This window comes from Puma concolor, chromosome D3, assembly GCF_028749965.1.
Source record: "Puma concolor isolate L17-30 chromosome D3, mPumCon1.1.hap2, whole genome shotgun sequence".
Lineage (NCBI taxonomy): Eukaryota > Metazoa > Chordata > Mammalia > Carnivora > Felidae > Puma > Puma concolor.
Genome location: NC_141678.1, coordinates 84,267,251 through 84,294,062, shown reverse-complemented (window position 1 = coordinate 84,294,062; position 26,812 = coordinate 84,267,251).

Here is a 26,812-nt window from a genome sequence, read left to right as displayed (position 1 = left end):
CCTTCTTATTAGAGTAAAAAGAAAAAGGTTTCATCTGTTCATTCGTTATTTAGACCTAGTCCCAACTATAAGAAATTCTTCACAAAATTGATTGCTATTTATGTTGGTTAAGGGAATCAGATCACAGAACTCCTTACATTTTCTATAAATAAATGTTGAGTTAGCATTTTTTAAAAAGGAGAAAGTATTGACAGTTATGAATACCTAACTTTTACTAACAGCCACCTCAAATACTCTCACATATATAATTTTTATTCCCCTTAACCTTGGGAATTAAATAACATTATCTTAGTGTTACTTATTGGGAAACAAAAAGATAAGATTTAACTTGAAATAAAACATAATTAATAATCTGTAAACCCAAACTGAACTCATCTCTGTCACTTTCCGTATAATCTGGTCACATACATTTATGTAGACTTAGTTCCATATATTATAATTATATAATTTAAAATGAAGAGACATTTGGGGTGCCTGCTGGCTCAGTCCCTAGAGCATGTAACACCTGATCTCGGGGTAATAAGTTCAAGCCCCGTGTTGGGTGTAGAGCTAATTTGTAAAAACTTAAGTTGAATCAAGAGATATTCTGCCAATATGGACTATTGGAAGCAGCCTTGAATATGTTAAATCTATGTGTTTATGTGTACGTACAAACACAAATATGTGAAAGTAAGCATAAAATGAAACATGTGGGTGCATGTGGCATTCCACCTGTCCCCTGGCTGTAAGTGCTCAGGCTGAGAGTGGGAACGCAGGTTGGACAGAGTTAAGGATTATGCAAAATGTGGACACTCAGAAATAGAAACGGAGTGAACATCACCCAGTCGGTAATTGTGCATCTGTAACAATATTGCCACCTAGAAGTCTACATGGGGAAGTTTTTTGTTTGTTTGTTTGTTTGTTTGTTTGTTTGTTTTTGGAGATAGGAAGCAAGTGCGATCGGGGGAGGGGCAGAAGGCAAGGGAGACAGAATCTTAAGCAGGCTCCAGGCCCAACAGAGTCTGATGAAGGCAGGGCTCAATCTGACTACCATGAAGGTATGACCTGAGCCGCGAACAAGCGTTGGGTGCTTAAATGACTGAACCACCCAGCCGCCCCTAATTAAGAAATTTAAACACTCACTTGTTGAAGGTGTTGAAGTACCCCTAGATAACAAAGAATTGCTTCTGTGCAGACAATTTTTGCAGCACTCAGAAACAACAACCACTGGTATCCTGATAAGTCAGAGAACGCTTATCCTCCAACAGATCCCTGAGATCAGAGCCAAACTTTGATGCGCTCAAGAGTAAAATAATTCAAGTCATAGTAAGTAAGAAGTTCATGAGGAGAGTACTAGTGACAATCAGCAAGTAACATGACCAGGGGCTCAGCTACGGCATCGTGAATTCTCTAAAGAGAGAAACCATAGGGTTCTGCATTAAACCACCCTCACATTTTCTCCCTTTTTAGACGGGACTCACTCTGCTTTAACCTTAGTGCCTCTGAATTCGCTGCCTCATCCATCTCAAAGCGCTCGCTTCAGATATCAACATGACTAGGTTCTTGCAGCTCAAACAGTGTTTTGTGGATGAGGCTTTTCAAAATTTTCTCAGATATCATGTTGCCTCCCCAAACCATGTACAACGTTCTACGATATGGTCTCCGTGTAATTTATGAATTACTTATGTCTTAGTGCTTTTGTCTGCTTTCCAAAAATTAAACTCTAAATTCCAAGAGAGTGGTCTTTGTATGAGTGTTGATCATTTTGTAACCCCACGGCTATAGAGCAGTTCTGAGACACAGGTGGTATTCAGTTAACTGTAATTGCTCGTCTATGCATAATAACCCAAATGTAGGTTCTCTCTTTCAGGTGAGAAGGGACTGGGCTTAGATTAATGTCCTTGCTTTCTGGTGACAGGCCTCTGGGTAACAGGGCAAAGAGTCCAAGTTCAGGGTTGGCTACCAGTTCCTGAACAGGATGGACTGATTGGAGATCTGTGTGAAATAACACGGTCCAAAGCTGTAGTTAGATAGCAAAATAGAGGGGCAGAAAACAGGAAAAAACTAAGATATGAGGGAAAAACTCAGATTAAAAAATGCTGGGAATTATAAAGAAAGTGCAATTCTGCAGAAAGAAGTGGTGATACAGTAGACATGAGAAAAAGAACACAGGTAGGTCTAAAACAGACTCATGGAACCAGTTTACAGAGCAACAACGTATTGGGGCACCTGGGTGGTTCAGTCAGTTAAGCGTCTGACTCTGGATTTCAGCTTCAGGTCATAATCTCATGGGCTCTGTGCTGACAGCACAGAGACTGCTTGGGATTTCTCTCTCCATCTCTCTCTCTCTGCCCCTCCCCTGCTCTCTCTGTCTCTCTTTCTTTGCATCTAGAATACATACATACATACATACATACATACATACATACATAAGCTCTTTTTAAAAAGAACAACAAAGTATTTTCTTCCTTAGTAAACTGCAAACTCTACTTACTCAATAATTACTTTTCATTACTGAACTCTGATTAAAACATAAAGTATGTCAAAATAACATCACTAAGTACATCATGAGATCCCAATCTAGTGTGATCTATAGATTTTACACACACACACACACACACACACACACACACACACACACAGAGCCTGTATGTGAAAATTATATTTCTTGATTATATTCCTGATATATACAGGATCCATTGAGGATCTAGTTAATATTACATTTTATAAAGACCTCATTTAAAGTGAGTTGATGAAAATGAAAGGATACAAGATTTACCAGGATACTGTTGTCTTTATAGCTACTCTCTGTTCTGTATACCCACAGTATGTGAGGAAGACACACATTCCAGGCAGAAGTGTGAAAACAATTATAATGCATTTGCACATAGTCCTTAAAATACTGAATTTCATTCTTTTTTTTTTTTTTTTTCTTTTTTTGGAGTCAAATTGTTCACAAGGACTGGAGATAGACATTTAATTCTCAACAGATTTTGAATAGAATAGTCCCCATTTTTTATTCGTTTATTTAATTATTCCTTTCTACACCAAGAAATTATTGTACACCTGGGCAGGTATTGTACTAAGTAGCCCACTAGTCATTGCATGTGGGGTGAGAGTAAAGGAATACTTTCTCTCCCCTAAAGTAGTACAGGTACTCAACAGAGGGAGCTAAGGCATTTGTATCAATTACTCTTATGCTATGCAGAAAATGCTGGTGGCATTGAAAAGAGTAGTGCCTACACAGGTAGGGGGTGCATAGAAAAGACATCCAGGAACATTAAACTTGAGCCCTTGGAAAGAGAGGACTAGCATTAACAAGAACTTGGAAAATCTAGTCTCAAGGTAACAGGAACACATCTCTGTATCAAACACACCTCTGTATCAAGTTCAGGGTGAAAGGTAGCAGGGAGAAGAGACGTTGAAAGGAGCATTGAAGGTTATATTCAACATTGTGCTAAAAGCTAAAACACTTCTTAATAAAAGACGCTTGTTGATTTTCGAGCATATGCAGCACATCATTTGAAGACCTCTAACGAATCATCCTTTTTTGCCTTTTTTTGTATATTTCCTATGAATTTCTCCTTCTAGATGCAAAAATAAAACACATTCAAATAGCAAATTAAAAAACAAAAGAAACCCCAAGTGATATCTGGCTGGTAGAGAAGGTGATTCATCATTTATCAATTAGTGCCAAGACTTACTTCCATTCTATCCTTGAAAATGCATTTATAGGGCCTTTCTCCTCGCTAACATCCATAGCAATCTGCTGGGATTTCCCTAAGCCTTTCATTATGCTAATGTCATCATGATGATGCATCTGATATTGAAAGGAACTTAATGACAAAGAAGTTGAATAGTTATTCTCTGCACAAATTTTAAACTTTATTAAAAAAATTTCTTTTCAAACCTTCTCTGTGGCAAACATTTAGGAGCAGGATAACACAGGTCTTATATGAGCTTGGGGACTTGATAGGGTTGGAAAGATTAAATATATTTCACTTCCTTCAAAGTTTAGGCTACAAGCATATTCTAGTCCAGTGGCTCTCAAACATTAGAATCCAGGGTAATAGTTTAGGGAGCTCATGAAAAACTGTTTTCTAGGTCCTACTCCCAGACACAAGACTTCCAGTATTGAGGGAAAGGAAGGAATCTTAAAAAAAATACCTCATGTAATTTTCAGAGTTGGTGCATGTTCTTGAGAAATAGTTGTAATCAATTACATAGGTTGTGGAAAGGACTACATAGGTTAGAGTGGAACTTATCCAAGAAGTGAGTTATTTGCCAGAACAAAGGCGAAGCAAAACTTAGAAATCTGATCAAATTTGATCAATATTTAAAATCAAACTACAATTTTAAAATGATATTAAATTTAATAAAGAATCAAGATACAGAAGGGAATAGTCTCTGTGTATCTAAAGAAAATATGAGTCAAAGAAAGACAAGTTTGTCTTTACTGAGGGATGAAGGTTGACCACACATTTCTAGTATGATGGCCAAGCATATCCCGCCAGCAGACAATTCTTTGAAGAGATGACAGTGGCCATGAAAAGTACCCAACTAATTCTCCCTAGCTGGATTATAGTTTCTCCAAAACAACTACTTTATAATTTACTTCCGAACTTATTTCATTGTTGGTCTTATTTCCATATGAAACATTTTGATTTCTATATTAGCCTTTGTAAAGACCACAGGGTGAATTAAGTATGTAAACCAGATCAAGACAGATGCAATCACAAATTCTACTTTCGGTTCCTACAAATCTCTGAAAGAGTCTCTGGATTTCATAGCTCTAAGAAGGCCCAACCATCTCATAAGCTAAACGGTACGCTGTGTTCTCCAGCTCGTGTTGCTAACGTGAGTTTTGAGACATAAAATTATCATTCATATCATTTTCAAATAGCTTATTTTCCTATAATTTGACTTATGTTTTTGCTTCATAATAGAGAATCATGGTCTCTTTTCTCTGTAAATCAGAATCAATGTTGGGAACCATTTCAAATAATTTGATAAATTTAGAGTTGCTTGGCTTCCCCTACACCGAGGAACAATGTGGAATTGTTCTGTATTCTCCCAAATTGTCTGATGTGTTTCATTCAGTGAAGTTTCAATTGCTGAAGGGATCTTAAGACTTGGTCTTCCAGCTTAAACTAATTTTTTGATAAATGATAGCATTCATCATGGTGGCAAATAGCAGCCTCCAGTATTACAGGGGAAAAAAAGGTAAGGAAATTATCTGATCTTTCTGATTCTGAACAACACCGTGTCTTGGTCAGCCTCGGATGCAGAGCTCTCATGCTCAAGGGAATAACCTCTGACTCCAGGCTTTCCCAGGGCTCTCTCCTCGCTGCAGCTATGACAGGGACAAGGTGCCATTTTCCACGCTTGTCTGGATGTTTCATCTCAATGTCCGTTTGTGCAAGGATTGATGGTTCTGCAAGCGAGTGGAAAGATCAAGCTGCTTTATAAGGCTGTGTCCGTCAAATCTCAAACTCTAGTAATATTTTAACATGAGATTTTGCCCCTGGATGAATGCCCCTTAAAAAATACAAGAAGGAGAAAAATGCACTTCAACATCTGGGCCTCACAGTCTCGGCGTGTCAAAGAAACAGACACAAGGCCTGAACATGCAGTGAAAATACACTGATTATCGTTGAACAACTGAGACATTTAAGGATGACATAACTCTTGAAGCATTAGATTAGTGAAAAGGATTTGTTCCATTAATTCGTAGACAGTTAACATTTCATATAGAAAAAGGGGTAATTAGCACTGAAATTGTCTTCAATCCCATGAGAAGTTTTTGGCCTTAATACCGCCTAAAGCTGTACTACACAAAGGTTACTGTTATTTATTGCCATGCCTTCCATTTTTAATAGGAGTCTATTCAATAAAAATTACCAAGAATACTTTTCTGCTGCTTTCTTTAACATCCCAAAATCAATGACTTGAAATAAGTCCATCTGTTAAAGGCTAAAATGTCTTTTTCACAGATATACTTGTACCCAAGATACAAATTGCCTTTTTTTTTTTTTTTTAAAGAAGGAACGGTGGTGAATAATGATTTCATTTTAAGGGAAATAAGTGTTTTAGAACCAAGGAAGGAATAATTATAGTGAGTTCAACCCACTTAGAGTGAAAATAACATATATTAAACAATTGAAATTGAGTTGGAACTCTTAATATGTTGTAACCTAAATAAGAACAATTTACTTAGTACTCCATTGAATTTTCATTGGTATGCATCGCCTAAAGACCACAAATACCCCCACCATACTCATATTTTAAGTGTACTGTAGTAAGTAATTATGCCTATGTCTTCTCTTCGTATTTTGAGATATTTGAAGATAGAAACTTGTTTGCCATTACATCACTCTATTATGAATAATCTGACTCAAGAATTCTACAGATTATTTGTGAGTACCTAGCATGGACTACTCTGAGCATATGTCATGGTAGAAACATAATAATTTTTAACTTCCATTAGTTTTTAACAGGATATGTAAATAAAAATCTGTTAAAAATAGATAAGAAAGGAGTGCCTGGGTGGCTCAGTTGGTTGAACATCCGACTTCAGCTCAGGTCATGATTTTGCGTTTTGTGAGTTGGAGCCCCACCTCGGGTTCCGTGCTGACAGCTTGGAGCCTGGAGCCTGCTTGGGATTCTGTGTCTCCCCCTCTCTCCTCTGCCCCTCCCCTGCTCGTGCTCTGTCTCTCTCTCTCTCAAAAATAACTAAAGATTAAAAATAGATAAGAAATATGAAATGCTACATATAATAAGTCTTTGTGCAGACTTTTTAGAAAACAAGTATGTTTATCAAATTCCTCTGTGAAAAAACAAAGTTTTGTAATTGCCATTTCTGATATTTAAAAATGAAATGCAGTACAATGGTAATGACCAACTGCATTACAAAGTGTAGGTTTTAATCCAGGACATGATTCTTGATTTATACAATATTATAATAAAAGACACTTTAAAGATTATAAAATAAAATCCTTCCACTGTTCAGATTATTAAAGTGCAGACTAAAGACTTACAAAATTTGCTCATGGTCACACATAAGGAATCTCCTTCACTTCTGCCTAATGTTTTTGAGATTCATCAACGTTTTTTGTGCTTAATTTGCTCATTCTTCTTTTTGCTGAATAGTAATCCACAGAAGGGATCACACAGTTTGTTTATCCTTTCAATTGTGGGAGAGCATTTTGATTATTTCTAGTTTGGGCTTTATGCGTAGGTTTGATGTACCGATTTGCCATGGCTAAGGGGGTATCACAACCTGGGTAGTGTATATCCACAGAAATCAGAGTCCAGAAGGCTAAAATCAAGGAGTTGGCAGGGTCAGTCTCCCTCTTCAGTCTCTGGGAGAGAATCCCTTTTTGTTTCTTCCAATTTGTGGTGTCCTCAGACATGTCTTGGCTTTTAGATGCTTCACTTCAATCTCTGTCTCTCTCTGCATACTCCAGTCTCCCCTGCACATCTGTATTCTCACAAGGCCTTTGTTCTCTTCTTATTAAGGACAGCAGTCTTATTGGATTAGGATCCACCTTAGTGACCTCATCTTGATTTGATTACATCTGCAAAGACCCTATTTCCCAATGAGATCACATTCATAGGAATCAGAGGTTAGGACTCCAACATATCTTTAGGGCACAATTTAATCTGTAGCAGCTGAAAAAACTCTCATGTACATATCTTTATATGACATGTGCTTTCATTTTTGCTGTTTAAATTCCTAAAAGTAGAACTGCTACATCACATGTAAGTATATATTAAAGGTGGTTTTGCCATATCATACCACCCCTATTAATGAATGGGAACTTCAGCTGACCTCTCTTCTTGAGAACATTCAGCATTCCCAGTCTATTTGAGACATTTGAGTGAGTGGAGAGTGGTATCACACTGTGACTTTTAGCTTGAGAACAATAGCAAACAAATTTGCATGTGGTTAATGGTTATTCATATATTTTCCTGTGTGAAATTTCTGTTGAAGCACTGATGATTTTTTGTTGTTTTATCCTATTAAATTTTAGAGATATTTACATTTTTGAATCTGTATATTTTTAATACGGCTCCCAGTCTGTGTCTTGACTATTCATTTCCTTAACACTATCAGACTAAAGGGGATTTCATGACGGTAAAGTCTAATTTGTCAAGCTTCTCCTTTATTGTTTGTGAATTTTGTTTCCTAAGAAATCTTTGCTCACTCATGCCATTATGATGATTCTCACTAATGTATCCTTTCAGATTTTTATGTCCTTTGTGAATATGCTTAGTTTTATTTGTAGATGGTATGAGGTAAGAGGCAATGTTGGTCTTTTTCCTCCACAGATAATCTGTTGTTCTAGTGCCTTTGTCATTGTAGATTTCTTCTCCAACTGAATTATCCTGACATCTTTGTCAGCGAATATTTCACTATGTTTTTGGGGGTTCATTGCTGCATGTTCCATTAGGTCCCACTGATTTATACGTTACCATCTTGAATACTTCAGCTTTAGATTACATAGTGAAATCACTCACCTATGTCCACTGCCTTCGTTCTCTTTTTCCAAGTTATTCTTTCTACCCTAGGGTCCTTTGCTTTGATTTTATCAGGCTTGCCTTGAATTTAAAAACAATGTCAGAAGAATCATAGTCTTAACAATATTGTACTGTAATATATTGAGCCATTAAAATTGAATATTTCTTCATTTACTGTCTTTTATAATATTTTATAATACTCAATGCATAAGCCTCAACTATATGGTTAAATAAATAGTTCATGTTTGGCAAAACCAAATATGATTTTTTTTAGACTGCATTTTTGAGGTAAAACTTACATAAAGTTTGTAATGTTTACTATTCTAAAACATTCAATTTTGTGGCTTTTAGCACATTCACAATGTTCTGCAACCCTCAATAATATCTAGGTCCAGAAAATTTTGTATCACCTCAAAAGGAAATATCATATTCAAGAAGTCTCTCTACCCATTCCCCCTCCCCAAGACAGTAACAGACACTAATTTTCTGTCTTTGTGGATTAATATATTATGATCATTTCTTGAAAGGAATCGTGCAATATGTGGCTTTCAGTGTCTGGCTTCTTTCACACAATACAGAATTGTCAAAGTCCGTTCATATTATAACATGCATCAGTACTTCATTCCTTCTATTCCTTTATTTTTAATGTTTATTTACTTATTTTTGAGGGTGGGAGGGGCAGAGAGTGAAGAGAGAGGGAATCCAAGGCAGGATCTGCACTGTCAGTGCAGAACCCAGTGCAGGGCTCGACCTCACGAACCGTGAGATCATGACCTGAGCTGAAGTCAAGAGTCCAGTGCTTTAACTGACGGAGCCACCCGGGTGACCCAGCACTTCATTCCTTTTTAAGGCTAAATAGTAGTCTGTTTTAGATATCACATTTTGTTTATCCATTCATTTCTTGATAGACATTAGGGTTGTTTCCACCTTTTGAATAATATGAGTCCCAATATATTTGGAAACTAGTCAAACTCATTCTAAATAACTGATGAATCTGAGAATAAAATCACAGGGGAAATTAGAAAGTATCGTGAATTGAATGAAAATGATTATAGACATCATGTTTTAAACAGAGACAAAGGGGAAAGATAGGAAGGGCAACAGGAAAATGAAGGGAAGTGGAAAGGGGAACAGAGAGAGAGATGACATAAACATCTTGATTACTGGACGATATGTAGATCAGTTATTGTTATTTTTTTTTTTTTTGAGACAGGGAGAGACAGAGCATGAACAGGGGAGGGTCAGAGAGATGGAGACACAGAATCTGAAACAGGCTCCAGGCTCTGTCAGCACAGAGCCCGACGCGGGCCTCAAACTCATGGACTGCGAGATCATGACCTGAGCCGAAGTCGGCCACTTAACCGACTGAGCCACCCAGGCGCCCCAATTATTGTCAAACTATAGTAAGCTACTACATCTCTATTGTTCCCAACTCTTATTTTATATATATATATATATATATATATATATATATATATATATATATATGGTATACATACAATATAGTGTATAACATGTTACACATATAGTGTGTGTGTGTGTATATATAAAATCTATAGTATATGGTATATAACATGTGATCAGAAAACCCATTTAGTTGTGTCTACTATTTATAACCATATGTTAACTTTTGCACACTTGATATTCTTTTTAAAATATTTTTCACTCCTTTTCCTTCATGCAGGGCATAATTTATCTTATGTCCCTATTTCTAATTCTATTTACCTCTAACAGGTAACCTTGCCAATATTTCATTGAGTATGAATATTATTATTTTCATTCCAACTCAAGATACCCTCCTTTTATTCTTTTGTCCAATGTCATTATTTTCCCTCATTATTTTAATATCTATTTATTAATAGTCTATTATAACATTGTTTATGACAAGCTAACATGTTTTCTGGTTTAAAAATTCTCTACAGCAAAGTAGCACATTACTATGAACATCAAGTAGCTAATAATTATGTTCAAAATGTAATATCCAGTCTCTTTATTACCAATGGTACTTTACGAGTCTATATATCTAACAAGGCCTCATAACTTTCAATCACATCAATTTCTTTGACATGAAGCTCCATTTTAAACTTTCCAATCTCTTTTTTATTCCTTTAAATGAGAGATTAAAAGAAATATTAGTATCTTAGTTATCTACTCAGTCTCATATTTGGCATTTTGACTAGGAGACAAAACCTTCTGAAAGGCTTGATTTTCTGACTTTTAAAAAATTCCATTTTCATTAATTTCTTAAATGAAAAGATAAAATATATGGAAATTATAAAAGATGTTTGAAGTATATGAGAGAGTTTTTTTTGTTACTTTCCAGTTGTAGGCATTTTTTTATTTTACACAAATATTTTACTTTATTTTATTTTTTGCTAAGGGCATCTTCTTCTATATCTGTCAAAACAAATTAATTACTCATAATTCCATACTCATCAGTTTTTTTTGTTTGTTTGTTTTTGACAGCTATGCTATAAAGTACCTACCAAATATCATTTAATTCTGGTTACTCATGCTAACCATTAAGCTGCCTTTTTTTTAATTATAACAAAAATAATCATGCTACCATGAAATGTACAAATTCCTAAATATCAGTTTTCATGTATAACTTCTGAAGAGATTCAACATTTGTATTTTAATTTCATGTCCTGGTGATCTTGTCTAACCCCCAAAATATACAGTAGTTGCATTGTCCCTTCCTTAGAAAGCCTTCTATTTTGAAATAAAGTTATCTAGAAGCAGCAAAGATCTTTCCCCAGGAAGACTGTAACTTTTCACCAATCCCCACTAGCATAGAAAATAGTAACATCTGCATTTAAATTACTTATTTATTCAACTCGTTTATATAGAAGTGTACTAAACCTAAAATTCCGTTCTGGAACGCTGCTCTGAACCTAGAGGACATCTCATTTCATATAGTGACTTGTCTCTAGTAGCTGTCAAACCAATAATCTATACAGAGTTGTACTGCAGCATCATTCACATGCAGCGTCTTGGAAAGCCTAATAAGAAACTAGACCATAAAGTAGACCTTTGTAAAATGGAAAAAGAAAAAAAAAATCCTATTACTGCTTGAGACTATCTGCCGTCCTTTAAAAACATCTTAGCTAAACTGGCTCCCTCTGACTCCCATGATTGTTTCATGCCATCTGTTCATTAGAAAGGGTGCTAATCGTTAATATTTAGTAGCCACTTTGGAAATTATTGCAAAATATATTTTCTACAAATTCAAGCACATTCCATCACACTTACTCAGTTGGGTAGCCTCTGTAGTAAATGTAGCATATTTCACATATTAAAAAAAATAATTGCTAATTACCAATTTAGGTACAGTAAGCAAATATTGAGAGGATACTATGTCTACAGAACCCTGTTAGAGTGTGAGAGATACAAAAACAAATGAGATTTGTATATTTATTGAAGAAACTTGCAAGGAATCGATTATGGAGAGACACAATTATAATCAACAAGGAGGGAGAGTGTCCTAATTGGCTAAGTGAGAACATTAAGTTATTGCTATATTCTAGAGAAAAAGTAGCTTTGTTGGTATTCAGGGAATCAAAGAAAACTTCATAGAGGAAAAGAGTGTTTTTAGTGGACATGGGATCAAAAGTATTTTAATAGTTTATTTAAATTTTTTAATGTTTATTTATTTTAGAGAGAGAGAGAGAGACAAAGAGTGGGGGATGGGGAGGGACAGAGAGAGAGGGAGGGAGACCCAGAATCTGAAGCAGGCTCTAGCCTCTGAACTGTCAGCACAGAGCCCAACACAGGGTTCGAACTCACAGACCATGAGATCATGACCTGAGCCTAAGTCAGACACTCAATCTACTGAGCCACCCAGGTACCCCAAGACTATTTTAATAGTTTATAAGAAATAAATATGTAAATTATAGAATACAGTAATGGTGTAGAAATGGGTATAGAAAAAGTGAATTCAGAAAGTAATGGTCATGTATGTGTATGAGCCAAGAATTTTTGGAACAATGTATAAAAGTCTGAATAGGTTATTTGTGCTAAATAATGGAGAGCTATGCAAGCTACATTAAAAAGACACATGTATTCCGTAGAAATGGGTAAACATCTCAGGTTACTGAGGTTATCCAACCCTTATTTTAAACATGTAACTTTCAGTAGATGAGAGAAGAAATGAAAGAAAAAAAAGAAGTATTCATCTGTACCATAAGCACCCCTTTATGCCAGAAGTATTATAGGAATACTTTTGTCCTTTTTCTTTTCTGTGGAAAGTTTGCCTTCTTTTACAACTAAAGCCACAAAAGATTCAGAGTTGCATATCTTCATCACTCATGGTATGAGTGGTCCCATACATGAGACATGAGAGGTCCCATACATCCTCAATGCATATGCCTTATCACTTAAAAGTCAATATTTCCAGAATTGTAATTATACCTTTCTTAATCAACTCCATCAAGAACTTTGATCTCATAGTTATATAACCATCCTTTTCTCCTCCTTTCCCATTCATTTAATCTTTCCACCTTATTGCAAAGTCTATTTTTCTTTAAAAAATGTCTTTTTAAATAATTCTTAAAGTTTATTTATTTTTGAGGGAGACAGAGACAGCGTGAGCCAAAAAGGCTCACAGAGAGAGGGAGAGAGAGAGAGAGAGAGAGAGAGAGAGAGAGCGAGGATCCCAAGCATGCTGGGCACTGTGAGTACAGAGCCCCAGGCGGAGCTCAAAACCATGAAACCATGAGATCATGACCTGAGCTGAAACCAAGAATTGGATGCCTAACTGACTGAGCCCCCCAGGCACTCCAGAAATGTCTTAAAATATAATTAGTCCTTTGCTTGCTTTTTTTGTTTTTGTTTTTGTTTTTTATTTCAGTGCACACAGCCTAATTCATGTCCTTGGTAGTTTGATATTTTTCCTCTTTTCTTATTTCCATAAAACGCAGTTTACTCAGTGTTACCATATTAATCTTCCAAAGGGGAAAGTGTATGTTCGATGGTAAGTGGGAATCAGTGTGGCATTGCAACGGACATCTGTAAACCTAGGTGTCAGGGAGAGCAATCTAGCTCCAGGTTTAAGTCTGCTACATTTTCACTGCAACAGTGATCCAGTTGATTAAACTTTTGCCTTCGTTTCTTCTTTATTAGCAGAAAAGTAATGCTAGTTTATCTCTGCATCAATCAACACCAGACTGCCATAAAAATGAGACATAACAAATGACATTGATCATCAGTGCTATACCTCATGTAGAGTTATTCCTTACTCATGTGACTCCAGAATAGTAATATTTTAGCGTAGACCAAGAGTGTCTGAAAAGCAGACATTTTCTCCAGTCCTGCAATGTGTGTCCTTCGTACTAGTATTCTATTGCTGCTATTACCATTTCGAAAAATGTAGGGGCTTAAAACAACATGAAGTTGTTATCTTACAGTTTTGTGTATCAGCAGTCTAGCACCGGTCTTCCGGGCATAAAACCGAGGTGCTGGTAAAGCTGTGTGTCTCCCTAGTGGGAAAATCTGATTCTTGATCAGATTACTGGCAGAATTCTCTTTCTTGTAGTTATAGGACTGAGATCCCTATTTCTTCTTAGCTACACTCCGAGGACCATTTGAAGCCAGACATTAATGGGGAGAATTAGTATACTCTCCCCATGAAGATACAGAGGGAAGAGTGTATATTTGTTAACCAGTTATATATTTTATCATACTGTTTGGAATAAAGGGCTCAGTCCCACAATACTGCCCTCACTTCGGATGGTAATCACAAGTCCATGTGGTCAGCTGTGTTTCTTTCTGACCAACCACATATAAACCAAAGGTTGGCATGACCTTTGTCAGGTTCAATTATTTGCTAGAACGGCTCACAGAACTAAGGGAAATGATTTACTTGCTAGATTACTAGTTTATCACAAAGGCTATGAATCAACAGTCAGATGAAGAGATACATAGGATCAGGTGTAGAAGGATTCTGAACACGATAGACTCTGTCCCCCACAGAATTTGAGGTTGGCCACTCTCCCAGCACATAGGTGTACCCCTCTTCACCAACTCAGAAGCTCCTCTCTGAAACATATTCTTTTGGGGTTTTATGGAGGCTTCATTACATCCTCATGTTTGAGCCAACCATTGGCAATTGGGATTAATTTAAGCCCAGCACCCTCTCCCCTCCCCGAGGTAGGAGAGTGGGGCTAAATGATTCAGTTCTCAAACCACAAGGTTGGGTCCTTGGCAATGAGCCACCACCCTGTGATTATCTAGGGGCTGTCCAAAAATCATCTCATTAATATAAACTTGGGTGTGGTTGACAGGGGCTTGTCAAGAATACCAAAAGACACCCATTTCACCTTGATCTCTCAGAAGCTATTTCAAAGATAAAATTATTTCCATTGATTTGGTCTTACTGGTTGGATAATATATTATTCCATATAGAGACAGGGAGATAATGCAAACCAAATTTCAGGACAGTTCTCAGGATCATTTTTTGCTGCTGGAAATTTTGAAAAGAAGATTAACAATGCAGAAATGAAGTAGGGGTTCCTGCCTGCACCTGGTTGCTCTCCTGGCAAAGAAAAGGTGTTCTTACCCCTTGCTGTAGAACTCAGGTCCCTTAGGTGTTGGGTTCCTTGACTGTGAGACTGCCTGTTGCACATCAAGCATCCATCTAGATTCATCATGTTGCCTCATGGAAGAGGGGAATTGGGCACAAGTACTCTGATGTGCCTGTTGCTTGCTATGCTATGACTAATACAGTTTTCATCTCTGACCCCAAAGTCTCTCATCTTTGTCAGCATCCATGCAATTGTGGCAGGTTAACGTATTAAAGGGTACAGTTATTTTGGTGAGGGTTCATTGCTTCTAGAATCACTACACATTGTCAAATTTATGTAAGTAACTTAACATCCCCAGAGCAGACCATATACATAATACACTGTTATAAAATATTAATGTACTTTGTTTTGCAAAATAGTATCTAGGTGACTGAGCACAATGTTGGACTAAGGGTGAGGACCAGAATTCTTGTCCCTACTTTGCCAGTCAGGAGCTATTAGATCTTCAATGAAAGGAATTGTGGTTGATAATCATTGAGTATTTACTATGTGTATGTCACCCTAAGTTAAGAGATCATAATAGTCATACATTATACCCAATGCAAAGGTTGGAAACTGAGTGTTAGGCAGTTCTCCCAAGTTATAGACCTAATAGGAAGCAGATTAAAAGAAAAAAAAAATGGATTCAGATAATCTAGCTCCAGAGCTGTACTCTCAACCAATTGTTTTTATTTATTTTTTTATTTTTTAGAATGCAAAGGTTATTAATGTTGGAAACAGACATACCTGTGTCAATATCTGGGTCTAATTCTATTGTATTTGTGGATCTAAGCCAGTTACATAAGCTTCTAAGGCTCCTTTCCTACAATGATGGTACACTGAACCTACTATGAAAGGTGTTTATGTGAATTAAACCAGATCATAGAGCTGGTATCCACAGTGTTTGGCATCTTATTGGCTTTCAGTAAATTTTAATGTCCTTCTTTCTCCCAGTGCTTTTGAAATATGCATGTGCCTTCAACTGTTTTATGTTTAACCTTGTAGATCTTTCTTTAAAGTGTTAAGTTTATGCTCTCATTTTGTATAACAGCTTTTTCAAAATGATTTTACATTTCAAAAACTCATTTTTCCTAGTACCTAGTTCGATGATAAAAGTGTAAAAGTCTTATATTACCATACTCTGTGCTTTTTGAAATAAGTCTCCAAATAGAGGATTAAATGAAAATTCCCTGACTCTCAGACGTACCTAAAAATAAATGGTAGATGTGGTCATATAATTTAATGTTTGAAAAATGATACTTTCTGCAATAATTTACTTAGGAGGTCAACAAATTCTTAGGAGGTAGTTATTACAACTTTTCATTACTGATGATTATAAATGCTAACTATTTTATAACAGACATATAAAATCCTGACTTCATAATGCTTTTCCCATCAGTTAACAATGTGTTTGTTATATAAAAAAAGAAGCCATAATGCCTTGATGAAAATACTGAATAGTTCATAAAATCTATGCGGCTTGAATTGGTCTCATAATCTGTTTGCAGTTAGGGAACAAAGTGGTTTATGTTATTGCATGTAGTAATACTGATTCTGATCATTTAATTATCAGTTAAGTTTAATCCAAATATTAACTTTGAAAGCTCATACATATTTTAGAACAAAATAAACAAAAAGACACCTTAGGGAATGGTTTATTATATTGATATAATTAAACTGCAGGCTGCCAATTAAGAACACATGTATTATTGTGAATTCCTAAGCTTAAAGACAAAGAAAATTACATAAATTCAAAGAAAATTACCTAACTAAAAATTGAAAGAAAAAAAACTTTAAAGTGATTTTTATAAGCCTGTTTTTATAATCATATTGTTTCTAAGCAAATGGCATGGTTGACTTTTTTTCCTCTATGGAAAGAATGCTAACTTAGACCACTGCAAGACAAATAATTTAATTAAAGAATTCATTATTAAATAGTAAAATATTCCATTTTAGAATTTTGTGCTAATTTCAATGTGATGATGAGTTATAAATTTGAGAATGTTAAACACAGAGACTGTTCATCCATTCCTTTTGCATACACTGGAGGCATATCTCAGACACAGACTTCTTTCACAGTCTGCCTAGTCTCACAGAAGTTCTGGAAGGATATAACACAAGATGAAGTTACACTGTGAGAGGACAGAGAGCCCCATTAGTCTTATTTTTCTTTCCTGATGTTAACTTTCCAAACTATAGCCTTTTTTGCCAAGAATCCCAAGATTTAGCACAGAGGATTCCTTTAATGAAATAATTTGACTTGCTTTATCCATTTTTAAAGTTGTCTAAATTGTATTAGTAAATATGTTAATTCTTATCTAAAGAATTTGTTGTGTATTTAATTTTGTCTTCATCTTGTTAAAGTTTACCTTTCTTACAAATTTGTCTTTTGGGCCTTAGTATCTTTACAATGTAAGTTTTTTTTTTTTTTTTAATATTGCACCATGCCCATAGAGACATGGGATTGAAAACTTACCAATCTATTATCTGTAACACGTTTTTAAGTTGTTTAACTTCACTGAGATACAGTTCCTTATAGATTACTTTAAGGTGTTTTTTTTTTTTTTGTGGTTTGGATTAAATTATTATATGACTATTTGGCATAGTGATTGATAAAGTGAAACTCAACCTAAATGGTGCTTATTTATAGAACTGCATGTTTAGTTGTTTCAGTATTTTCAAAAGTAATGGTCTAATGCCTGGTGAAGAGTTGGTGTTTTCTTTAACACTGGGTATTTACAGATGCCAGAGGTCAAATGATTTGCTCTAACAAAGAGAGAACATCAACAAGAGTTTGTTTGATTGGAGGCTCCAAGCAATCCTGTTGTCAAAATCTTAGATAGATCATTGTTTTTCATTGGCAGACAGGCTATTCTTACAGTAATAAATTTGAAATATACACCCCTAATCTTTAGAGGATTTTCTGGCAACACTAATCCGTGCCATATCCTCATGGATGCCACTTAGCTTTTTATTTTCCAAGGAAAGGAGAATCACAAAGACTTCTACTTGAACTTCCCCACCACTCAGCCTTTCATGTAGTGTAACAGGAAGAGAACACATCTGTTTAACAAGTTGCTGAATTGTACTTCAGCTGGGCTCCCAGGACTTAGAATATAACCAACGCTGTATTCACATGCCTATGATGCCCTTTGTGAGAGGGACTTGGGATAAAGTTTAAGCACGCTGGATTATTTTCACATGGAATTCATGGCATCTGAACTCAACCCCCAATTCTGGATGTATGCAAGCCTGTAACCAGCAGACTTCAGGTGAGATAAGCGGTTCTTATTACCAGACCCTTTCTTTTTTTGTCTCAGGCTGTATGTGCTTGTGTTGCATGTATGTGTGTAGGCTTCTAAATGTTCGAATTCTCCTTTGCTTATTCTTTTTTCAAATTTCAAATAAGCCAGCTCAGAGCATTTTCTCTAGCAAAAAAGGAGAAGCGAGGGTAAGAAGACATGGTCTCCATTTGTCCCCATTTCAAATCTTCCTGTTTGACAACTACAGGTGACTGTGGAACACAGAATGAGAATGACACATCTTTGTTCTCTAATGAGGATTCTCGCTGGTTTGCCCATCTACCTATGCTATTAATGGTTGTTCAGATTGTAGGTGAGGAAAAAACACATTATTTTTTTTTATATATTCTGTTGCCAAAAATCATTACTTTACTTACTTCCGTTCTATACATGATGTGCATTCCTAAAACGATGTTTTTAACTTCTTTTTCTGATTTATGATTATATGGGTAAAGTTTCATTAAGAAGAGCTGTCACTGAAACCCATTTTACCATCACTTCAATTGCAACAATTTACACTGATATCTAGAATTTCTCAAGAGTATGATTTTGTGTTTTCTTTGTCAATTGGACACTGAACATTTTGGAAGGGAGGTATTTTTACCACAAAGCTGTGATCAAATTTTTCTCAGATAAGCATTTCTTACATATTTCCATATACAAACACTTTTTTGACCTTATTAAATATTACATAATTTTCTCACATTGATAGATTTCTATTGTTTTATTTTAATTTTTTTAATGTTTATTTATTTTTGAATGCTAGAGAGAGAGAGAGAGAGAGAGAGCATGAGTGGGGGAGGAGCAGACAAGAGAGGGAGACAGAATCCGAAGCAGGCTCCAGGCCTGAGCTGTCAGCACAGAGCTCAATGCGGGGCTCGAACTCCCATGAGATCATGGGAGATCATGTCCTGAGCCAATTGTCGGTGGCTTAACCGACTGAGCCACCCAGGGGACCCTATAGATTTTTTAAATATTCTTTAATGTTTATTTTTGAGAGAGAGACAGAACACGAGCCATGAAGGGGCAGAGAGAGGGAGGCACCGAATCTGAAGCAGGCTCCAGGCTCAGAGCTGTCAGCACAGAGCACTACGCGGGGCTCGAACTCACAGACTGCGAGATCATGACCTGAACAGAAGTCAGATGCTTAACTGACTGAGCCACCCAGGTGATCCACCTCTCATTGATAGATTAAATGAGTTTGATATCATGGACACCCATGTAATTCTCTCTTTCACATATGGCTAGTTTTCACTACATTTTTATGACTGGAAGTGATTGTGCTTTTGAGGAAATTGAAATTATATTGTGAAAAAAAAAAAAAAAAACAACATTCTCATCAAAAGACTTGAGCATTAATACATGTTCTACTATGTCACCACCATAAGATACTGGACAAGTTACTGACCCACCTGAATAAATTTTTCATGTTCTAAAAGAAGTATAAAATTACCAAGAATTATATTTATGAATTATTTTCTAGAAAATGACTCTGATGCATATTTATATTAAAAAGTATATACAATCATATATAACCTATGATGACAATTATATTCAGATATACATGACATGTAGATAGAAATGACATTAATATTATGTTATAAATCACCAGTGGTGGTGACATTAAAATGGATATATTTCAATGCATATATTTCATTTTTATCATATGAAAAATATTCCATTAAAATTGAAAACAAATAGGACAATAGTCATAGTTAATAAGTCAAGATGAAAAGATGCATTCATATACACTTCTATCAGATTTCAATATTGATACAAATATATGCATTACCAGAAGCAAATAAATATTCAATTCAACAGCAGAGAAGCTGAATAAAATAAGTTACATACTGTGTCTTACCACAAAAGGTAACCAATTTAAATTGGCAAAAACAAAAACAAAATTAAAGTATACGAAAGTTAGTAATGCATAGTGCTTTCATTTTATTCTATATTTTTGCATATACATTACAATTTTATACATATGTGAACACAACACAGACACATAGCTGAAGATTATGTTCTTTTGCTTCGTTTATAGACAGAGGTGTTGCTTTTAAGTATTCAAATTAACTACAGCGGCAGCTAGGTGGCTCAGTCTGTTGAGCATCTGGCTCTTGATTTAGGCTTAGATCATGGTCTTATAGTTAGTGAGATGGAGCACTGCATTGGGCTCAGAGCTGGGCATAGAGCATGCTTGGGATTCTCTCCCTCTCTCTCTCTGCCCCTCCCCTACTTGTGTGGGTACTCTGTCTCTCTCTCAAAAATACATAAGTAAACATTAAAAAAATAAATTAATTGCAAAGGATCTACCAATAAATCACTTTGTTATCCCAGGGAACTGAATAGAGGAGCAACTATGGGGCAGAAGGAGGAGAGGAGGTGGCAAACGGTCAGGTATGATGTTGATAAAGACTGTGAAACAGAACGTACTCTAGATGGTATTAAAAGATGACATCTTCTGGGGCGCCTGGGTGGCGCAGTCGGTTGGGCGTCCGACTTCAGCCAGGTCACGATCTCGCGGTCCGTGAGTTCGAGCCCCGCGTCGGGCTCTGGGCTGATGGCTCGGAGCCTGGAGCCTGTTTCCGATTCTGTGTCTCCCTCTCTCTCTGCCCCTCCCCCGTTCATGCTCTGTCTCTCTCTGTCCCAAAAATAAATAAAAACGTTGAAAAAAAAAATTAAAAAAAAAAAAAAAAAGATGACATCTTTCTCGCAAGCATGCCTGTGAAAATTGTACAGTCACTAGTAGTTTGTTCATACATTATTACATTGTTCAGCAAAAAAAAAAAGTTTTATATTTTTAGTATGTTTTCTTAAATTAAGTAATTGTGTTAGCATATGATACCTACCAAAATTATATCACTATTACTCTCTTTTAGCAGATATAAGTATATCCTCAAAGAAACTTCAAAATTAAAAAGAACAAGTTATATGTTAAATATCATTTCATTTTAATGGAACAAATATGAGAAAGATGCTATAAAGCTTTAGTCCCTTTAAAACAAGTATCCTAGGGGGGCCTGGGTGGCTCAGTCAGTTAGGCATCTGACTTCAGCTCGGGTCATGATCTCACAGTCCATGGGTTCGAGGTCCTCGTTGGGCTCTGTGCTGACAGCTCAGAGCCTGGAGCCTGCTTCGGATTCTGTGTCTCCCTCTCTCTCTGACCCTCCCCCATTCATGCTCTGTCTCTCTCTGTCTCAAAAATAAATAAAACATTAAAAACATTTTTTAAAATAAAAAATAAATAAATAAAACAAGTATCCTAAGATATTTTTTCATTATTTGAACACATTGACTTGAAGTAACATATAGGTATATAGAAACTGGTTATTGCTTTTAGAGACAAGCAAATAATAATAATTAATAATAATAATAATAATTTGTGTTTACTCAAATACTTTAGTAATAATTCTTAACTAAGCTAAATTGTCATTTTATATGTACATTTATTTAATTTCTTCTATTAAAATGACTGATTCAATCCATAAGAGATTTTATCATAACTTTATTGATGAACGTATGAAATGTCTACATTTAAAGACTTCACTTTTTATTATTATATTTAAATGTACTTGTTTGGATATTGCGAAGGCATATACTTGTCCCCAGTTCACATCTGTCATTTATCAAATGAAAAAAAAAAAGATTGTACTCATGAAATGGTGGTTGAATCAATTTTGAATTAATTATGGAGCCACTGTGAAATGTATAGATAGAACAGGGCGCTTGGGTGGCTCAGTTGGTTAAGCCTCTGACTTCAGCGCAGGTCATGATCTCATGGTCCATGAGTTCCAGCCCTGCATCAGCCTCTGTGCTGACAGCTCAGAGACTGGATCCTGATTCTGTGTCTCCACCTCTCTCTCTGCCCCTTCCCTGCCTGCACTCTGCCTCTCTGTCTCTCTCTCAAAAATAAATAAATTAAAAAAAAATTAAAAGCTTATTGGGATGAGCACTGGGTGTTGTATGGAAACCAATTTGACAATAAATTATATTAAAAATTAAAAATTAAAAAAAATTTAAAAAGAAATGTATAAGTAGAACAAAACAATTCTATATTTTTAAAATAATTTTTCTATTCACTCTCAGGTCTTTAAAACAGCATCCATTAGGCATTAATTTTTAAACACTTTATCTGCCTATTTGTATAGCCTGTAAATTACATTTTCTTTATATACTCAAAAAATTAAAGTCTGGGGCCATAGGATCTAAAATTCACCTCACAGTAGCTTTGAAACTGACTGTGACACCCAATAGAATTACTTATTATTTACAATTTTAAGATAGCTGAAGTTAGAATCAAAATTTCAGTGCTGAACTAAGTTACCATATCAAGAATTGCACAACAACTTGACCAAACATTTTTTAAATTTATTTTTAGGTGATAACATTCTCAAGTTTGTTAATAATCCTGAAATATTAGATCTTATCTTTTTATAACTGTCAATTGTGAATAATTTCCCTGGAAGAACTCAATTGTTTAAACAAATTTGAACAAAGCCAGATAAACCTCAGGTTTAATTTGCATACATTTATCTAAGTCCTTCAAATTCTGTAGTCATTACACAGTGATAGACTAAATATGAATGTAACTAATTGGTAAAAATCTCTTAATTAACAGAAGTTTTAGTTCAAACAGATGCAAATACAAAGGTCAGTGTGTCCAGCTGGGTGAAAGATTTTAATCCATGATATTGGCAAGAATAAACTGCAAGAGAATGAAAGGCCTATAGATAAATGTGTGGAAGGAGAAGAAAGTGTCTGAAAGAATGATTTACAAGTGTGCCTGGAGTGCACTGAAAACTTATTTCCATGACAATGTTAGAATGCAAATGGCATTGCTTTAAAAAAGTGACAGTAAAATCTTAGGAAGACTAAAACAGATTTGTTGGGGTCAAGCTCTGCCCTTGTTAACAGGATCCAGATATTTACAGTAAGAAAATTCCTTAAATTAAACTAACAAAAGTTTTTGTACTTAGGCATGTTTGAAATGCATTAATGGATATTCAAACTCTGATCCTTAAGAGGAACAAACTGCATACATTGTGCACATGTACACAAACATAAAACCCATGGAATAAACACATATCACACATAAACGCAGACATCACCAACTCACCTCACTGATAACCTTCGTGGTATTTAAAGAGGAAGAGATCTTTATTTTTATGTGGAGATAATAGAATAAAATAGAATGTACTCTTAGAACCTGATAATTGCTTTTGTAGATTCTCATGATAAGATATCTTTATTGTTTCTCTAAACTTTACCAACCTAAACTTTGACTTTGGAGAAGAGTATATGTTACTCATTTGGAGGTTTACATTTTAGAAGCTTTTAAAGTAAAACTTATTTTTTGATTTCATAGAATAGATGGATCAAGGGGATTAATAGTACTTAAAGAACAGTAACCGTGCAGTCTTAGCTACATGTAAACCTGATTTACATGACAAGATCCTGGCCTTCACACCAATGCAAAAATAGGATGAGCCTTTGTCAAGGCTTTGGGGAGGGTGACTGTATTTGCAGATGGAAGTAATACGCTTTTTTGTGGCCAGAGAGTAAACTGTGGTAGATTAAAGACAGCCACCAGTGTTTGCTACTCTTTTCACCAAGCATTGGAATCAAATTCTACTCATCTTGACTTGGGCTGGCCTGAGTGACTTATGTGACCAATAGGATGGTGTAGAGTGATATATGGGACTTCTGAGGCTAAGTTATAAGAAGATTTGTAGCTTTCGCTTAAAACTTTGGAACGCTCTTCCTTAGAACCGCTATCATTCCACTGGAGGAAGCCCACGCCCAAGCACCTCAGTGGAAAGCTCCAGAAGGAAAGAAAAATGAGTCATCTAGCTGATCGTCTAAGCTGAGCTGCTGGTCAAGAAGCAGCATCAATGTGCCATGTGGGAGCTATACTGTCAGTAGCTCTTTTAGCCCCACTTGAGCCACCTTGGCTGTCACTACGTGAAATAGAAAAGAGATGCCACCTGAGCATTTCCCAGGTTGCAGATTTGTGGACAGAGTAAATAATGTTGTCTTAAGTTATAACTTTGCCCAAAACAGATAATCAGAAGAGTCATGTATCACACTGCATACACATCTAAATATGCACATCTAAATATCCTCGTATTCTCTAGCTCCATTATCTTATGCATTACCTTATGCTAATCCTGTCGCCAAACCCTTTCCAGGTCTACTGGCACATTTGCGGATATGTTCATATTCCTACTGAGGGACCAGGAAATTCTAAGAACCCCGCAGGCCCATTATTTACAATCTCAGCTCAGTCACTGCTATTGTGAGGCATGTGGATCTTTCTAGGACACTGGCAATCTTCCTAGAGGCTATCTTCGGAAGCTAGGCAATAATTTCTGTATTCTGGGATTCCAAAATATAAGTGGATGGTTCTTTTTCTTTTTTTTTCCCCCTTCTCCTCCTTGACTCTAGCACTAAAAATTCCATGCCCACATTTAAGTTCATGTTAAATTTCATCCAATTCTCATTGACTGGAGGAAATTTAATCCTCTTTTCAGTTGGTATTTCTTTCTTTACAAAATTCTGCATTATCCTTTTTTCTATATCCTAAATTTCTGTAATTTTTTTCTAAAAATTCTTAGCTTGTATGATTAAAATAATTATTTGATAAAATTAGATCTTGGAGTTGAAAGCTCTTTTTAGGTAGAGTTTTTCCTTTATGTATTGTAATGTTCTATTTTAGAACTTAGTATTAAAAAATAGATTCTTTATTTTCAACTATATCATTGTCTACACAGTATTTATAGAGATTCTTAGCTGCTGAATCAAGAGTGGGGACAGTATCATGAGCATAAGGAGCCAAAGGTAAATAAACCTTGATTTTTCACTCAAAATATGTTGTTGTTGTTGTTATTATTATTATTATTATTATTATATTAACAGTGCCTACCTTCACAAACAAGCTTATAATAAAAAGGCTTCATTGTTTTAGCCAAGAAACAATATCTCATTTCAGTGCTATCAGCCTAATAATAATCAAGTCCCCAGGAATACTTAGCGCCTCAAAATGTTTTATCTATTTAATTCTCACTCTTTTCCCCGAATGTCACCAGCTTTTTTGTACAAGTGCAATTACAGGAAATTGCTCTAGCAGAAAGATTTTGGCAACCACAGTAAACTGATCAATAGTCCATCAGGCTCACGGTGGTGTAAAACTTCAAGGAATGAGTGAACATATTTGCTATAAATGCTTTCTCACTGGAAATGTTGGCAATTACACAAAATATTTAAACTTCAGTTGTCAAATGAGCAGCAATGGGGAAAGTTATAAGTAAGGCTAACAGCTTTGATCTCCCAAATCTAAGTATAACAATATTCACAATGGTGTTTGGTGAGAACAAACATTCCTATAGTCTATACATTCCATATACTCCCTCCCTTTAATAATTTTGGTGAAAGGTTCTTGGCCTTAAGAAATAGGAACACTGAACCCTACATGTTCTTCCATAATTTGGGAGGTATTTGACAAATGCCTCTGGAGTTCTTTCAGAGATCATGATTAACAAAGACAAGTAAAATGAAGACCACCTGGAAGATGAGAGCTTATCTCTAGAGAAGTTTTATTTATTTTTAAATTGTTTTCTGATGTTTATTTATTTTTGAGAAAGACAGAATGTAAGCAGAGAAGGGCAGATAGAGAGGGAGACATAGAACCTGTCAGCACAGAGCCTGATGCAGGGCTTGATCTCATGAACCATAAGATCATGACCTGAGCCAAAATTAGACACTTAACCAACTGAGCCACCCAGGTGGCCCTCTATAAACATTTTAAAGGTTTCCTTTGGTTTCCTTCTTTAACTCTCTCCTGACTTACACTAATTCTTATATATTTTATATGCCCTTCAAAATGTCTAATCTCTGGGGTACCTGGGTGGTTCAGTCGTTTAAGTGACCAACTCTTGATTTTGGTTCAGTTCATCTCACCATCCTGGGACTGAGCTCTGCTTCAGACATAGGGCTCTGCCCTGGGTGAGCCCTGCTTAAGTTGCTCTCTCTTTCTCTCCCTCTGCCCTTCTCTCTCTCTCTCTCTCTCTCTCTCTCTCAAGGGAGAGAGAGAGAGAGAGAGAGAGAGAAAGAAAGAAGAAAGAAAAGAAAAATATCTAATCTCTTGTACTGATACTGATATAACTAAGCATGATTAATTTCAAAATCTGACATTGCAATGTAAATTATCAATTGGCTGGTATGCCAAAATAAGTTTGGTATGTTCCAAGATAGAACACTGAGACCCAATGGGGAAGAATAAATAGGGTACAAAATGACATTAGTAGAGTCTAAATCATGTAGGGTTTGAAAGGTCACTATAAGTAGTTTAGATTTTAACCTAAATATAGTCATTGAGGGATTTTTTAAAATTCTCTTTATTGGGGCGCCTGGGTGGCGCAGTCGGTTAAGCGTCCGACTTCAGCCAGGTCACGA